The 14341-nt window shown below is 45.5% G+C and overlaps 1 protein-coding gene across 2 annotated transcripts in view; it reads left to right on the top strand.

Moving 5' to 3' along the window:
- Retreg1 (reticulophagy regulator 1) overlaps nucleotides 1-14341 on the top strand; it is a 132180-nt gene that overhangs the window by 74037 nt on the left and 43802 nt on the right. The window lies entirely within an intron of this gene.

A 14341-nucleotide genomic window follows, 5' to 3' on the forward strand; every position in this document is an offset into this window, starting at 1 on the left:
CTGGAAGTGAGTATGGCAGTCTCTCGCCCCCACCACTCTTCACATCCTCACTCTGTAGTGAGGCAGGAGGAGTGAAGAGCCCTATGCAGCCGAGCTTGATAACCTTGGGATGTTCCCCTTTTGGCCTGGTCACACATCTCAAGTCAGTGGGTAACTCATCGCTTAGCGTGTTTGAGGACAGGAGGAACCAGACACATAGCAGAAGTCTTAGCTCATGGGAACGCACTCTGATGGTCTGTGGTGTTGACAGTTGTTGAGTGCAGAGAGGCTTTGTTGTTCCTGATGGCTACCCAGGTCTTTTGAAGGGCCTTTCCTGTATCAGAGTCCAAGCCTTTCCAAAGGAGGGGTTGAGCTTACTTCCCTACCGCCAAGGAAGAGTGAAAGCCTGCAGCTGTGGGGTCTACCGAAGTCTGTGGTCAGACTTCATGGTCGCAGCTGGGAATGGAAGAAACAGGCTTTAAGGAATCGCCCATTCTAGCAAGGATGGGGTTAACACACCCTTTTCTCAAATAGCAGAGCTGAGGGCCTAGCATTCATTGACAGGGTCTTCATGAGCTGTACTCCGTATGCCTGCTGATATTTCCCGTAGAATGAATATATCTATTATTTGGATTTATTTGGGTCACACTTGTGACTTCAGTCTTTGTGGCCCTTTAAACAATTCCTTTCTGTTTAAAACTTCTTATATTTATTGTTTGTTTGTTTAGCATGTGTGTGTATGGCATGCACGTGGAGGTCAGAGGACAACTTGCCGGGCTCAGCTCTCTCTCTCTCTCTATCAGGTGAGTTCTGGGGACAGACTCAGGATTGGAGGCCAACACTGTTACCTGCAGAACCACCTCACTGGCCTCAATTATTTTCTGTTTAAACCAGCTGGAGTTAAGTCCATCTGATACGCTGCTGGAAACGGTGGCTGAACTTGTAAATAAATAAAGTTTGAGAAGCTGCACTTGGTGTTCCCATGGGTCCTCTGCCTGTTTTCATGGAGGGTTACCTACTCCTGAGCATCAGTTGAGAAAGGTTTAGACCTGCATGCTTCCAGGGAGACCTACCTTTTACCTGCTTTCTCAGTGTTGAAACTTGGGCATTTTTCTTAGGACATGAGGAGGAAAGGGATGAGAGGTGCAGGTTAAGCATTTAAAGGAATCTTAGAGGACCTAGGACATTTGGTCCTCACCTTTTCACTGCATAAGTATGTTTCTGAGTTCCTTGCTAATTTCTTTATTCTAGACTCGAGGACCAGCATCTTTCTAGAAGGGCTTTCTAGATCAGTGCATTGTAGTTCACCTTGTGCCTGGGTTGGGTTCTACACTTCATTAGGTTTGTTTAAATTTCACACGAGTCTTTTCCATAAGCTGTGTTATTATATCAGTTCTAATAGTTTACAAAGCGAAGGATTCTGACCAAGCTAGAAGGGCCCCCAGCTGGCTTTCCTAAGACTGATTCACACTTTGGACACTCAGACTTCACATGTGGGGGAACTCATAGAGGTATCTGCATGGACAGATAATCGGGAGAAGCTCTTCAGAGATATGCAGTTAGCAGGAGCATACTGTGGAGAATCTGGGGGGAAAAACGGTATCAGTGTGATTGCTTTGGTCTTCGTCTGCATTGTCTTCATGGAGACCCAGCATTGGGCTAAAGAGAGAGATGGAGGAAGATGGAGAAGGGAATGGGGAGATGGAGGGATGGGGAGAAAGGCAAATCAGAAACATCTTTGAACACTGGCAAATTAAGAAATCTTAGTACTCTAGACCACTGCAGCAGACATGGTGGGCGAAAACTGCTAGAATCCAGTGCCACTGGGTCTCTCTATTGGAGACTGCCTCACTATGTGTTCTATTTTAGAGACCGTGGAGACCCTTAGTCCATTTCCTCTGAGCCAGCAGTCTGGGTGCTTTACTACCATAGGCACGGACAGAGGGTCTACCCCTCCTAACTACCACTGGGGAAAGGAGCCTTGCAGTTCAGGGCTAAGGCACATGGAAGCCTTCCTAAACTCTCTAGGCTGTGAAGGAGAGGCAAGCTAGTGGTGTCCTGTTTGGTGAATGGGTCCTCCATTTTCTCTCTCTCAGCTCTGCTGAGTCTCTGCTCATATCAGTTGTGTTATGAGGCGTCTGACTTCTGTGCGGAATCTCTGCTCTTTAGGCCCAATGCTCATTTACCATTCCCGGGGCATGCCTCCCTTGGAAGGCCTTTGTGCAGCCCCAGTCCCCCAAGGTTGACTCCTGGGCTTGGTGTGAGCCTTCACGTCACGCTGTACTTTCTCGGCTGTAATAACCTTTATCATGCTGCTCCTTAATTATTTGTTGAGCTGTCTCTGTTTTCCACCAGACTTTCGACGTGGTGACAGCAGACGCCATTTCTAATCTTTGCCCTCCTGGTGCCCACCCTGCAATTGGCAGTGAAAAAACAGTTGTTAAATGGGTTATTCATTTAACCAGCCGATGTCATTAATAACTATGTATGATGAGTGTACAGCTGTTGCTATAAGCAATGGGTAATTCCAGGGAAGGAAAACATAGACCTGGCTCTGCGGTTTACAGGTTCTGTGACCTTGGGCGGGATGCTAGGACTCTCATGACTTCATTCTCCTTAGCTCTGGAATGGGCTAAGAACACCTTCCCCAGGATAGTCCAAGGGTTTTGTAAAGCAGCCAGCAGAGGACCAGGAGCCTAGTAAGAACACACTGGCTGCTGCTGTCATTTCCTGCCATCAAAGGCCAGTAAATGAGCAATTAAAATGAGGAAAAAAAATGGCACCTAGGGCTCAGTCTTTCCTCCTTTAAAAATGTTTATTACTTATTTTGCAATGTGTGTGTGTGTGTGTGTGTGTGTGTGTGTGTGTGTGTGTGTGTGTGTGTGTGTGTGTATATGCACATGTAGAGGTCAGAGGTCAATGTTGTGTGTCTTCATGCTCTTACTGTTTTTAGGCAGGGTCTCTCATGGAACCTGGAACTATTTCAGCTAGGCTGGCTGGCGAGCAAGCTTCCAGGATCCTCCTGTGTCTGTCCCTCTAGCACTGGAAATGCATGTATAGTGCTCGGGTTTTATGTGAATGCTGGGGATCCAAATTCACATCCTCAAGCCTTACCCACTGAGACAGCTTCCAGGTCCTTTTCCTTCCTTTCAGCCTTGCTTTCTTATTGACATTTTTATGAAAGGGAAAAGGAAATATCATTATGGTACGAGATAGAGGTAAGGAATGCGTATGACTCTCTGTATCTCTTGAATATCTTTTATTGAATATATGTTTAAAGATGTATTTTGTTAGTGTGTGTGTGTGTGTGTGTGTGTGTGTGTGTGTGTGTGTGTATTGTGTCATGGGCCCTCTGGAACTGCAGTTACAAGCAGCTATGAGCCACCAGTTGGGGGTTGGGAGCTGAACTTTGGCCCTCTGGAAAGCAGAAAAAAATCTCTTTAGTCTTCTTTGCTATTTCTTTTTTAAAAGATCTATTTATTTACTACATATACAGTGTTCTGCTAGCATGTCCACCTGCACACCGGAAGAGGGCACTAGATCTCATTATAGATGGTTTTGAGCCACCATGTGGTTGCTGGAAATTGAACTCAGGGCCTTTGGAAGAGCAGACAGTGCTCTTAACCTCTGAGCCATCTCTCCAGCCCTCTTGGCTATTTCTTCTTCTTCTTTTTTAAAAAAATTAATTTATTCTTGTTACATCTCAATGGTTATCCCATCCCTTGTATCCTCCCATTCTTCCCTCCCTCCCATTTTCCCCTTATTCCCCTCCCCTATGACTGTTCCTGAGGGGGATTTCCTCCCCCTGTATATGCTCACAGGGTATCAAGTCTCTTCTTAGTAACCTGCTGTCCTTCCTCTGAGTGCCACCAGGTCTCCCCCTCCAGGGGACATGGTCAAATATGAGGCACCAGAGTTCGTGTGAAAGTCATACCCCACTCTTCACTCAACTGTGGAGAATGTTCTGTCCATTGGCTAGATCTGGGTAGGGGTTTAAAGTTTACAGCCTGTATTGTCCTTGGCTGGTGCCTTAGTTTGAGCGGGACTCCTGTGTTGGCTATTTCTTTTAACAGACACTTGTATAAGAAAATCAGCATGCCAGGCAGTGTTGCTTTGTATATGATTGCTCTCATTCAGTCTGAGTACTCTGTTTAAGCCAATCATATACAGAATCTTCCTTGAATACATTTCTCTTTTAATAGACTCTTTGAAACAACTATATGAAGTACTGTTTTAAATTCTTATTATTCTAGTGGAAAAACAGTCACAGAGGGGCAAACAACTTACCCACGATCACAAAGAACCCAAGCAGTTATATGGTAGGAATCACTTGGCAGAAATGCCCCCTTGGATGTCTACATACTATTCTCACCACTGTGAGGTGATTTCAGTGGCACTGCCCTTCAGTGGGGTCCTGTTCAGGTAGCCACAGCTGCACAGACAAGCAAGTGCACTTTAGGAGGGGTGCAGCCAGGTGGGCTCTGTGGGAGCAGCCTTCAAGATGAACATAAGCACAGAGGAGCCATGCCTGGGAAGGTGGAGGGGCGTGAGGAGACCCTGGAGGTGAAGCAGAACTAAAGTCGCATGGCCTCCGGGGACAGCAGGACTGGTAAATGATATAGAGTTGAGGCACAGCACTGTTGGCTGCTGCCAGGCTGCCTCAGGCTTTACTTGGAGTTGACTTATTCCTTGAAAGAGGCAAAAATATCACCCAATTGACCATGCAGGCTGGAGACGACTGGAAAGAGCTTGAGCTTCTTTGCACCAAAGTGACAATTACAGTTCAGTCTCTGCCCCACTCAGTGGCCATTGGATAGATAACACAGGCAGCTGAGCACCTGAGGATGTTGGAAGAATTAGCCCAGATTGGCTGGCAGCTAAAAGCTTGACATCCAGGTGTCTGATGGGCAGCGAGCTGCAGCTGCTTGCCGAGGAGCAATGCCCTGTAACCACCCAAAGTGTCTCTGGGAGAGTGGGGGTGGTAGAGCAAGCAGTGAGGTAGTGATCCTTGCAAACAGTTTCTTATTGTTGAATTACCACGTTAGCAGCTAATGCTACTCCCTCGATCAGCACCTGATATGATAAGAGGCTAATTATACGGCAGGGTGACCCACGTGGCAGGGCAGTGTAGGTCCTAGCAACATAATATTTATCTGGACAGCAAAGGCAAGCTGCTAATTCAAGATGCAACCTTTTTTTTTTTTTTTTTTTTTTTTCCCAGAGACTCGGCCAATGCAGTCAAAAACAACCTTCCCTGTTTCTCACACAGGCACCCTAACCCCACCCCCACCGCAGGTCATCAACACAGTTATAAGTTGTTTCTTGTCACTACTGAATTGGAAATTGTGATATTATGACCTTCCTTGTATTTTTATACTAAACAGCACATATATACAGCAGTCAATGGAAGGACACCATGCACAGAGTCACAGAATTTGTTTCCATTTCTTGAATTTTTAAGGACAGAATCGTTTTCACTTGAAGATTTTTATTTGATGCAAACAGGAATACAGTGTGTTGTGTGACACTATTCCTGTGGCGATAAGAACAACTATTTACCCCAGATAGGTAACTGATGACAGATCAAAGTAAGGATATCGCCAATGTCTGCCCGTGGAAGTGATGAGTTTTATTGGGGTTATTTACATAGAAAGAGCTCAAAGACATCTGTGTCACTCAGAATGGGTGACAGTTCATGAAAGCTGGAAACCTGGAGTGCACTGCACAACATCCAGGCAGCTCAGCAGGTTGGAGGGTGTCCTTTCAAGATAGCTCAATTGGTCTCGCCTCTTCCAGGGAATTTGACTAAGTCTGACAAGCTTCTAGGCAAATCAGCTTCCCTGAGAGTATCTTTTAGAAGTCCTTACCATTTATATAAGCATGGGAAGGGAGGAACATAATGAATCTGATCCATTTCAGGGACTTCCTGAAGCCTTTGAGTTGTTTACTTCTTAAGCTTAAGGAGAGTGCTACACTGTGCAGGGCTGCAGAAGACTCAATGGACAAAAGGCTTGCTATGCAAACACAAGGATATGAGTTTGAATCTCCAGAACTCACAAAAACAGGATGCAGTAATTTGTTCCTGTAACCTCAGTCCTCTGACATAGAGGACAGAGATAGAAAGAATCCTTAGAAGCTTGTGGTACAGCAAGCCTGCCATATGCAGCTGTGAACAAAAGACCTTGTCTCAAACAAGGTGGAAGGTGAAGACTGACCCCTGTGGTTGCCCTCTGACCTCCACATGTGGCTCATGGCAATTGAATGCCCACATTTACACATATAGGTGTGTGTGTGTGTGTGTGTGTGTGTGTGTGTGTGTGTGTGTGTGTGTGTGTGTGTGTAAAGAGGAATACATATGTGGGGAAACTGTTAATGTGTATCAGAGTAAAAAAAAAAAAATCAAATTACAGCCAGGTGTGATAGCACAAACCCTTTATCCCAGCAAATTTGAGGCCAGCCTAGGCTACATATTGAGGCACTCTTTTGAAAAACCACAAGGAACAAACACATAATACCCATTACTAGTGACAGTACAAATTTGCATCAATGTATCAGTATAATTAATGACATGAAGAAATTAGCTAAACAAGCTGGCACTAGGAGCTTAATTAGCTGAGTGTGGTGGCACACATCTTTAATCTCAGCATCCAGGAAACAGACGTAGGTGGATCTGAGTTCAAGGCCAATATGACTTACAAAGTGAATTCTAGCCCAACTACATAGTGAGACCTTGTTTTAAGCAAACAAACAGAAACAAAATCCCAAAGAAACAAACAGAAAAGGAAGCTGAGAGGTCATATCCTAGCAAACACAGTGCAAATAGATTAGAAGTGGGGCAAGGCTATAAACCCTCAAATCCTGCTTTAGTTTTATACTTCCTCCAGCAAGGTTGTAACCACCTTTCCAATCAGTGCTACCAACTGGGGACCAAATGTTCAAATGTTCACCTAGAGAAGACACTTCTCATTCAACCATGTCAGCGCTACTACTAAATCATGAACAATGTGGAGGTCTTTTCTTGCAGATGGTATTCAATAACTCAATTTTCAAATAGGCTACATTTTCTTTCATAAGTTGAGTGGGAAGTGTGTGTGTGTGTGTGTGTGTGTGTGTGTGTGTGTGTGTGTGTGTAAGACACAAGAGTTACAAGCTCTGGCCCACAGGGCTATTTACACGCTGTGCCTGTTTCTTGTGGAAATTGGAGCCAAGTGGTGTGACAGAGACCATCAGCCCTGCGACCTGACCGTGTTTACTGTTTGGCCCTTGCTACAGGTTTGCAGTCTCTGCTCGGAGTATGTCAAGCATCCCACAGCATCAGATGCTCCTCTTCAGCCGGTTTTCAAGGACGGCATAGTGTCCTGGTGTATATGAGGGCGTTGATTTCACCTGTTCTGTAACACACACCTTCCTCCTTCAGGAAAGCCTCTTGCCTCTTTCTTCTTAATGTGTCCTGGATGCCTCTCCCTTACCTTGGCGCCCAGCTCTTACCCCTCTCCAGCCACTGCCTTTCTCGTGAGCCCAACACATCTGGTCCCCACACCAGCTTGAGTTAATCTGATGGCTTCCTATTCCTCCCAGGTACAATGCATACTTGGCATAAAGTGACCTTGAAGAACCACCTGCCTAAGATGACCATGGCCTCTTTCCACTGCCATGCTCTTGGGAAAGCTGTTGGCCAGCTTAAATATATAGACACCCAAACATATACATTTAAAAGAGGCACATTTTCCATTAAATGTAAGTCTGTAAAATCAAGTCTCAGCTACATGTACACCCACATTTCTTTGCCTAGTGTGTTGGCCTACTGTGCCTAATGTGTTGCTCCTTTTGCTGTGCCCCCCAGTTGCACTTTTACTGACTGTGGCTGCTTTTTGAGACTGGTGTGTTTTTAAGAACATTTACTTTCACCATTAAGTAGTGGAAGAGCACTTTTGAAAATTAGAGTTGCTGAAGCTCTTATTACATTTAGACTCACTTGATTCCTCTTTATCCTATGGCCACGGCTATATGAAAGAAACAAGTGTGACAGCCAAACATTAGGCGGAGCTCAGGGAGTCTTGCGGAAGAGTTGGGGGAAGGATAGAGGGACCCAGAGGAACAAGAACTCCCAAAAAGACCAACAGAGTCAACTAACCTAGGCCCACGGGGACTCACAGAGACTGAAGCACCAACCAAAGAGCATGCATGGACTAAGCCTAGACCCCCACACATATACAACCAATAGGCAGCTTGGCCTTCATATCAGTTACCTGTTAAGTTGAGCTGGTGATGTCTCTGACATAGACTCTGTTGCCAGCGTTTGGATCATGTTCACATAGCTGGGCTGCCTTGCTGGGCCTCAGTGAAAGAGGATGAACTAAGTCTTGATGGGACTTTAAGTGCCAGGGTGGATTGGTATGGGAGGGCTCCCCTTTTCTGAGGAAAAGGGGTGGAGAATAAGGGGGAATAGGGTGGGACTGGGAGAAGAGGAAGGAGGGGCCTGTGATTGGCATATAAAGTGAATAAAAAATAAATAAGCAAACAAAAATATGTGCAGGCAAAAGAAAAAAGAAAGAAACAAGTGTGAAGGCTCTTGTTTGACACTTGGCCTTTTTGATATTGAGTGCACATCTTACAGCTGAGCCATATGAAATATGTGATTTTTGTTTTGTTTTGTTTATCATGATTGCTGTTTTTACTGTTCTTAACCTATTTCTGTGGTAACTTCCATGATCTCTCCAAGCTCCCCAAACTTGCATCATCAGTTGGGGTGCTTCTACTGTTCTTCCTTCCTCAGTACCAGTCTATTCAAAGTGAATAGGCAGCATCACAAACTCGTGGCTACATTGTGCTTTTGTTTTTTGGTCTTGAGAAAGGGTCTCACTCTGTAGTTCAGGTTGGCCTATGGCCTACTGTGTAGCCCAGGCTGGCCTCAGACTTATGGCATTCCTCCTGCCTCTGCCTCCAAAATTCTGGGGTTACAGTTGAGGGTTACCATTCATGATGTATATCCTAGTTTTGAGGGCTGTCTTCAGACAGAACAGAACAAAACAATTAAATCTGTCTTGTCTTCAGATGTAAAAGGTGAACTCTGGAGTTCCAAGTCTGCACAGCCCTATAAATCCCTGCCCACGTGACCCACTGGGCCTTGTGGTGTTTGTTTTAGTTCCACCCAGAGCCTGTTTGTCTGGGCTAGAACTTTAGCCTTCCCATCTATGGCACATCCACATTGAACCCTAGGAAAATGACCTGGATGCTTTGTCCTCTCTCAGAGGGTGATGATGAGTTGAGAGGCTTAGCTCTGGCAAGGAGTACTCTGGGAATCAGCATCAGGGAGGAGTGGAAAGGAGAGAGAAGTCTAGATGAAAGCCTCCTGACTCCATACAGTGCCATCCCAAATCTGCAGACCGGCAGACTGGGAAGAGGAAATCTGCCATTCGTATCGTTGGTCTTGTCAGCCACTAATGCATTGTCATTGGGAGAACTTTTTTTTTTAAGCCAGTCTGGTCCTGTATCCTTCCCTACAAACCTGTGGAGTAAGTCTTTCATGTCTATAGGAGATCTGGCAACATATCACAGAAGGAGCTACTTGCTGATAGCCGCTTTCTCGTGCAATGCATGGTGGAGCATTTATTTGGCCATAGTATCCATAAGCCTCCTTTTTGCTTTAGATCCTTGGTACCTGAGCCCGCTGGCCCTTCCATAGTTGGTGTCTGATTGTAATGTCACATGGGATCTGTGCAGAATATGTTTCCAGCAAATGAGTGTTAATGAGGGAACAGAGCTTGAGGTTTTCTTGTCTGTTTTGCGGAGTGTCTCTTAGCTGATATAAATGTAGCCGTTTGATCCAACACCCATTACGATGCTGTTGTGAAGCCATTTTTAGATGCTATAGGCTCAGCAGTAGAATATGAATAAATTGAATTACACTTCATAATTGCAACCGACTTTGTCCAGCCACCCGAAAGCTTTGAGAATAGATTGAGGGCCCCTGGAGAAGGAGTTTGGCCTTCAGACTATGTGTGGACTCCATCTTGGAGTTTCTTCTGCTGGGCTGTTCAGGCTGCTGCCTTGTCCTGTAGATGTCAGTCTTGCCAACCCTCTTGATTACATGAACAGTTTTGTTTTTGTTTTTATAAGTCAGTCTCTCTATGTGTCCATCCTGTTGGTCCATTTCCCTGAGAAATGGTCCTTTGAACCCAGGATGCGCTCGGTCTCTATGCCCAAGCCTCACCCTGACTGTTGCTCTGCTCTTCTGGGAGTCCCTGAGGGACTTCATCTGTTCCAACCTCAGTCTTAAGTAGCCTTCCTCTGTAGCTATGGGGCTGGTCCCTCCGAATCATCGCAAAGACCTCAGCAAAGTCTGCTTGTCACGGTTGACAGGAACTTCCTGTCTGTTTCCTCACAGGAGGCCAGGTGCTCTGCCATGGGGGAGAAAGGACAGCCATCGCTGTTCCAGGCAGTGTAAACATCATGTCCTTGCTTGCACATGATGGGGACTCATGATGTTTTCCGGCCTCTCGTAAAGCTTCTGACACAGGGTGTCCTTTTGCTTTCAACTTATAATTAGGACTGAGGTGATACTTACATTTTAACTGCTTTCCTAGCCAGAGAAGCTGGGGTAGGAGACGTCTGAAAGACCACTGCACTTTGAAATTTCTAGTATGGTTGGCAATTTTGTCTCACGAAACAAAATAATGTAAAATCAAGTTGAATAAAAATATTTATGTTGATTGTGGGTGAGGTTGAAGGCAGAGTCTACGGGTGGGAATCCACTGTGAAAACTCATGAGGAAATGTGTGTGAGGTTGCCATGGTTCGGTGCTAAAAGTAGGTACATGTAACGAGGCCAGGTTTTGTTTTATTTTTAAACCATGGGCTTCATCTAATAGGCTCCAGAGGAGAGGAACATAGAAGGTGTGGACTGATGACCCACATGGCAAGAAAATCTGGGCTTGGTGTATTAAGTTTTGTCAAAGTTGGGAGGGGGGTAAATGACGGTATTATTCTTGGCGTCATAAGAGCACATTGGAAAGAGAGAGTTCTTCACATGGTGCGTGCGGTTCTGGGGGCACAGCTCATGCCTGTGCACCCCCAAAATGCACGTGCCTGTCATCGTGTATCACACACATTCATAGGTGGAGGTACGTGTGGAAAGCAGACACTTCTGGTCCACTCGTGTCATTCTCCTCTAACTTCTGGATGGTGGTGCCGTCTCTTGGGTGATGCTGACACTCCACAGGACGGAGATGGGGTTACCTTGGAGGGACCTTCATGTCTCACCTGTCATAAGGATCAATGCTAAGTGGGCGGGAGTAAAACCTGCAGTGGCAGCTTCTAGCTCACACGAGGAGATAGGGGATGGATGGATGCTCTGATAGGGGAGGCAGAAACAACTTTGTGCCTGGAGCAGTCGGACTAAAGTGTTAAGTAACGAAGAGTGAAACCCAGGGCACAGGTTCATAAGCGAGTCATTAAAGAAATGGAGGAAAGAACCCCAGGATGTGCCTGTAACCCCTTGCACAGGAGTAAAGACTTTGGTCCCTTGTGCCCCATTATTCTCTCTTTGAGTGTAGATTTGATTAAGTATGGGAAGGAAGCAACTTTACAACTTCACAGTGTGCCTAACAGCACTATGTTAACCGAGTGATCCAGTAGGCATTATCAGTGGTAAGTCATGTGAACATCACGTGGCTCCCTTTTTCTTGCTGACTCTAAGTCTAATGCTGAGGAAAATCGCAGACAAGTCCAGACAGAAAGCTATCTACAGAATACTCCAGAAATATTAAGTCCGTAAAAACCCATGCGAGACCCCAGCAATTCTCATCAATCCCAAGTGACTACATGGGTTTAATGCTTGAATGCAGTGTGCTGCCCTGAATGGAAATCCTGGAAGGGGAAAATGTCAGTGAGAAAACTGTGGAGATGCTAAAGGAATCTGGAGTTTAGCTCATGGTGATGGCCAATGTTGGTGATTGGTCTTGGCATTTTTGGAATGTGTAGGAAACTGATGGGGGCACCTGGCAGGGTCTATAGCAGGTTCTACCTTTATGGCTGCTCTGTGAAAATTGAAGTGATTCAACATAGCACACTCTAAACAGGTTTGTGTGTGCTCCTAGGAGTGGATGCTGCATCCTGGAGCCTTCCAAGGTACTAGCATATGGTCACGAAGCAGCACTAGTAGGGTCTACTGGACTCAGTTTATCAAGACTGAAAATTTTTGGGTCGTTTAACTCTGGTTTTACGGCTCATGATCTGTGATTTGCATGTGTCCTGAGTTCCTCTGTTGAAAACTTAACTCCCAAAGTCATTGTTGGAAGAGACCTGTAAGGCTGAGGCTCTGCCTCATGGGTGGATTAATGCTGATATCATGAGTTTTGGTTAGTTGCTGAGGCAGGGGCATCCTGATGAAAAGGTCAGTTCCACCCCCTTCTCTTGGATGCATCCCCTTGCTGTTCTGCCATCCACAATTGGATGATATGGTTAGGCAACCTGTGGCAGATATGGGCGCCTTGGCCTTGAACATCTCAGCCTTCTGAAGTATAAGAAATAAAACTTCATCCTTTATGAATTACCCAGTTGCTTGCTAGTTGTATGTCAACTTAACACAAGCTAAAGTCATCTGAGAACCCCAATTGAGAAAATGTCTCTATAAGGTCAAGCCTGTAGAGCGTTGTCTTAATTAGAGGTTGATGGGGGAGGGCACAGCCCATTGTAAGTGGTGCCATCCTTGGGCTGGTGGTCCTGGGTTCTATAGGAAAGCAGGCTGAGCAAAGCCATGAGGAGCAAGCCAGTAAGCAGCACCGCTTCATGGTCTCTGCATCAGCTCCTGCCTACAGGTTCCTGCCATGTTTGAGTTCCTGTCCGGACTTCCATCAGTGATGGACTAATAAGCCCTTTCCTCCCCAAGTTGCTTTTCTTCACAGCAATAGAAACCTGACTCAGTATGATAATTTCTAGATCAATCCATTTGTCCACAAATTTCAGGAATTCCTTGTTTTTAATAGCTGAGTAGTATTCCATAGTGTAAATATACCACAGTTTCTTAGTTCATTCTTCTACTGAGGGACACTTAGGCTGTTTCCATGTTCTGGCTATTATGTATAGAGCAGCTATGAACATGGTTGAGCATATGTCCCTGTTGTGTGGTAGAGCATTTTCTGGGTATATTCCAAGGAGTGGGATGGCTGGGTCTTGAGGAAGCCCTATTTCCATTTTTCTGAGAAAGCACCAGATAGCTTTCCAAAGTGGTTGTACTAGTTTGCATTCCCACCAGCAATGAAGGAGTGTTCCTCTCTCTCCATATCCTCGCCAACATGTGGTGTCATTTGACTTTTTGATCTTAGCCATTCTGATGGGTGTAAGATGGAATCTCAGTGTCGTGGACAAATGGATTGATCTAGAAATTATCATCATGAGTGAGTTCACCCAGAAGCAAAAAGAGACAAACGGTATATATGCACTTATATCAAAACACTAGTCCAAGGGATATGTACCATGAAAATCTTTACTTACCAAGAAAGTGGGTCAGAGGAGAGGACATCCTATTGAGACTTTAGGCGAGAGTAGCATGGAAGAATGGGGAAATAGTAGGACCCATAGGGTCCTGGAAACCTACAAGAAGAACTTTATGACAGGCAGATCTGGATCCTGGGGTCCTCCTCAAACTAAGGTACCAGCCAAGGAGAATATAGGCAGTAAGCTTCGAACCCCTACCAAGACCTAGCCGACGAACATGATATTCTCCACTGTTGAGTGGAGAGTGAGATCTGACTCTCACACGAACTCTGGTGCCTCTTTTCTGACCATGTCCCCTGGATGGGGAGACCTGGCGGCACTCAGAGGAAGGATAGCAAGTTACCAAGAAGAGACTCGATATTCTAAAAGCATATATACGGGGAGGAGGTCTCCCTCAATTGCAGACATAGGGGAGGGGAGAAGGGGAGAAGTGGGAGGGAGGGAAGAATGGGAGGAAACAGGGGAAGGGCTAACAATCAAGATGTAATATGAATAAACTAATAAAATTAAAAAAAAAAAAAAAAAGAAACCTGACTCAGACAACCAGTGCCAGGTATTCTGTTATCACAGCCCAAAAAGGCCTGAGACAAAGCAGATTTTGTTTCTAGCCTGATAGAAACAAAGGTGCATATGGGATCCTTTCAGGTTGTTCTGTTAGTGGGAGCTTGAGGTGAGCATTCCTATTGAAGTTCTTGGCTCATCAGCAGGTACTAAAAGCTGCAAGTACATAGTAGTCTTTCAGGTTATTGGTGGAGCCTTACCTTGAGGAAATGCAGGGAGTGGGTCCCCTAAACAAACCTCTTCTTTTCCCATTTAATCAAGATCAGGGTGAGTGACTCCCAGCCTGCCTGAAGCAAAGCCGTCTG

The sequence above is a fragment of the Acomys russatus genome, chromosome 9 (genome assembly GCF_903995435.1).
Source record: "Acomys russatus chromosome 9, mAcoRus1.1, whole genome shotgun sequence".
Taxonomy (NCBI): domain Eukaryota; kingdom Metazoa; phylum Chordata; class Mammalia; order Rodentia; family Muridae; genus Acomys; species Acomys russatus.